Here is a 4,073-nt window from a genome sequence, read left to right on the forward strand (position 1 = left end):
GCGAACCTGGGGCTGAAGAAGTGGAGCGAAAACACGTCGTCTTAGCGACTAAGCCACGCAAAGGCTTTTTTTCTTTATTGCCCATCTCGGACAGCAACACCAGAGTGAGGAACAGTAGAGCACGTCCGAGAAGGCGAAGTCAGTGATTTTTTATATCTTACTCCGTGGACGCCTCCAAAAAGCGCCCTCCACATCCCCAGCTGCTGCATCAAAATTAACGTCTGTCTCTCCATCTCCACGTGCCTTTGCGTGCCTTACGGTGGCGATGGCGTACCGTAAGCCACGCAAAGGCACGTGGAGATGGAGAGACAGACGTTAATTTTGATGCAGCGGCTGGGGATGTGGAGGGCGCTTTTTGAAGGCGTCCACGGAGTAAGATAAAAAAATCACTGATTTCGCGTTCTCGGACGTGCTCTACTATTCCTCACTCAAGGAGCATTCCGGAGATGGCGCGCGAATGGCGCTACTATTAAGGCCCCTAAAATTATTAGGGGCTTAGCTATTAGCGTAGCGTTCCTCGCGGAACGGGGCCTGCTGACCGGCGGCGGGAGCGGTGGTGGGACACATTTCGTCGGCTGTGCCGACTGCTTTAGCGACGTTGTTTTGGGCCTGTTTTAGTGCACCTTCGCTATTATTGCGCGCTGGCTTCGCACGGCTTAATTGGTTTTTCGACAGCACCTCCTGTGAAACCAGGTCCCCACAACATTAACTGGCCGCGCGGCAAGGATACGTTGAGTATTGTTTTGCAGGGCCGGAAAACAAAATGTAAAGACCACATACAGACATCTGGCCTATAGAGAAACATTACCTTTTCCGCACCACTTGCCAGAAACGGGACTCCGTTTTCTAAATTGGTGAATATCAATTCGGTTGTGTTTTAACGGGTATTCCAAAATGCGAAAGGAGCAAGCGGTTCTTATAAATAGCGATTATAAAAGTTCCATCAGATTTCTCCCTGTTCTCAAACTTACTAAAGTAAGTAGTTTTAATCGGCATAAAGGGACTCACTAAGCTCACATGCTGAATTGTTTGGGTGCCTGCGCTTGTGTAGCGTGGTGATGTAGCCCTGAGCTAGCATGGCAGGATGTCTAAATTCTGCTGTCTCACTCTTCGAAACACGCTCCTCTCCGTTTTCTTCCGCCGCACGGCCGGCTACAGCGGTAGAAGCAAAGCTGTAACCGGCACCCAAAACAATTGCCCATGCGACGTAACTACAATTCACCCACGCAGCTCTACAAAGAGTGAAACCAGAGATTCTCCCAGCCGTCACATAACATTCGCGAGGGCGCAGTCCTGAACAGCGCAGCGTCAGCCAAAGCAAGCGCTGAAAACTGAAAGCTCAATGTGGGCCAAACACTGAGACGTGTTTGTATAAATAGTGGCTCGACATGCCTTGCTAGTGTCTTGACTGCAGCCGTGTAGCCAAAGTCGTTTCCGTGAGAGTTGTGTGTTAGGAAGTAAACCCTTCGTAGCTCTCAGTGCGTGATTTTCGCAAAACCTACGCGTCCCCGCGTGAGCAACGGCAGTTCTCAATTTTTTATTCTTCTTCTTTTTTTTGCTCTTCTCCACAATACAACATCGAGCTATTGATTTGCAGCCTCCCTGGCTGTGCCCGTAGCGCCAGCATTTGTGGCACTATAATAGTCGAGGTTAGAGCAGTTCAAGCTGAAACAAAACCGGCCATATTTTAAGTTTTGCGGGTGGAGGAGGAATACACATTTATTCATCTGTATTAGTTCCGTTGTGGGAGGCCTCCTTAGTCCGGAAGCCTTGGTCCTTGGCTGCCCGGCGGGCCCTGTCCACCAATCGTTGCTGGTCTTGAGGGGCGTGAGCTGGTCAGCTGGTCCTCCCACTGCTCCAGTGTTGGGTTTGGTTGGGGGTTTAATGATGGCGATTGTCGGCACTCCCAGATTATATGGTAGAGAGTGTTGGGTGTGGGGCAGTGTTTACAAGTCAGAGTGTATGTTGTTGGGTAGGTGGCATGGAGTAGTGTTCCGTGGGGCTAGATGTTAGTTTTCAGCTGTCTGGGGGTAATGGCGTCCTCTCTGGTAATGTTGGGGTGTGGGGGGGGGGGGGTAAATGCGGCGCTGCAGTCGGTAATGGGCGAGAACATCCGTGTATCTTCTTGGAATGCCATCGCTGGAGGTCATCGATCTGTCTACCAACGAGGGGAAGGCCCGGAAGGTATGCTCGCGGGCAGCGGCGTGTGCCGCTTCATTCCCCTCGAGGGATGCGTGGCCTGGGGTCCAGACTATGCGGAGTTCGGGTGGGCTTTGTAGATTGTTCAGGATGCGGATGGCTTGACCAGAAACACGACCTAGTTGGTAATTGCGGCAGGCGGTTTTGGTGTCTGTGATCACAGTGAGGTAGTCTGAGTCCGTGGTAGCAGCGAGGGCGATGGCAATTTCTTCTGCAGAATCTGTGTCAGGGACTGGGATTGTGGCCGACGTGAGTTCTGTGCCATGGTTGTTGACAATGCTGATGGCATGCGGAGACTTTCGAGGGTACCAGGCAGCATCTGTGTAGCGGACCGCTGGTTTGTTGTCTCCGTAGGATTTTCTGAGGGTGATGACCCTGGCCTTTCTACGGTATGCATTGAAGACGGGATGCATATTTCTGGGGATTGGAGCAACGGTAATAAGTTGGCGAACAACCAGGGGAATGCGCTGCTTACTATATGATGTCACCTATGCATCGTAGCCAAACCGACGTAGCGTATGACGACTCGTTTTTGTGAGTTTAAGTCTTTCGAGTTGGCTCATTTTGTGAGCTTCAGCGCGTTCCTCCCAGGTGTTGTGCAGACCAAGTTTATTTAGCTTGTCGGTAGAAGTTGTCGCAGGTAGACCAAGTGCAAGCTTGTAGGCCTTCCGGATAAGGACATTCAGTTTGTCGCGCTCGCTATTCTTGAGACTGAGGTATGGAGTGCCGTAAGTAATCCTACTGATGATTAGGGCTTGGGTCAAGCGTATTATGTCGTGCTCTTTGAGACAATGGCGTCTGTTGCTTACGCGGCGAATGAGATGGGTGACTTGAATTACTGTTGCTTGAACTTTTTGGATGGTTGCAAGGCCTGCTCTGTCTTTCTGTAATGTTAAGCCAAGAATCCGTAGGGTATTAACCAGGGGTATGGGGTTACCACTCACTGAGAGTTCAAGGTCGGGTATTGGGGCGGGTCGGCGACCTCTGCTGCGTTTCTTGAGCAGTAAAAGTTCCGATTTGTCAGGGGCGCAGGAAAGCCCGCGAGCCCTGAGGTATTCTTCCGTGATGTCTATTGCTGTTTGGAGTGCGCCTTGTTGTTCTCCTCCTGAGCCTGTACGCATCCAGATAGTGATGTCGTCTGCGTACAGCGCATGGCTGATTCCTGGTATCTTGTTCAGGAGTGGCGGTAGCCCTCGCATTGCCAAGTTAAAAAGCAGTGGAGAAATGACAGAACCTTGGGGGTGCCTTTTGGTGGTGTTTTTAGAGTTGCCGTGCGGAGTTGTCCCACGCCAATCTTGGCCGTGCGGTCGGTGAGAAAGTCGCGCACATAATGGTAGACTTTCTCTCCGCAGTGGGTAGATTGCAGGCCTTTGAGTATAGCTTGATGGGTGACATTGTCAAACGCGCTTTTGACGTCAAGTGCGAGTATGGCGCTCTTGTGTTGGCTTCTGAGGTTATCCAATAAGTCTTCTTTAATTTGAAGAAGGATGTCCTGTGTTGAAAGTCCGGGGCGAAAGCCAAACATGGTGTTCGGGAGGTACTCCTTGTCTTCCAAGTACGGTGATAGTCTGTCGTGCACCATGTGTTCGTTGAGTTTGCCCACGCAAGAGGTAAAAGTGATTGGGCGCAAGTTGCGGAAGTTAATGGGTTTGCCTGGCTTGGGAATCATGGTGATGTCTGCATGTTTCCACTGCGCCGGTAATTGTCCTCGTTCCCAGCTTTCATTGATGTATTGTAGGAGGCTGTCAATGGTTTTATAGTCAAGGTTTCGCAGTGTTTTATTGTTGATGTGATCGTGGCCTGGTGGTGTATTGCGCGTCAGTTTGCGGATAGCAGCGATAATTTCCGTCGTCGTGAAAGGGGCATCTAGGTCT

Source organism: Haemaphysalis longicornis, unplaced genomic scaffold, assembly GCF_048455015.1.
Source record: "Haemaphysalis longicornis isolate Haplotype H1 unplaced genomic scaffold, Haemaphysalis longicornis Haplotype H1 scaffold_6, whole genome shotgun sequence".
NCBI classification, from domain to species: domain Eukaryota; kingdom Metazoa; phylum Arthropoda; class Arachnida; order Ixodida; family Ixodidae; genus Haemaphysalis; species Haemaphysalis longicornis.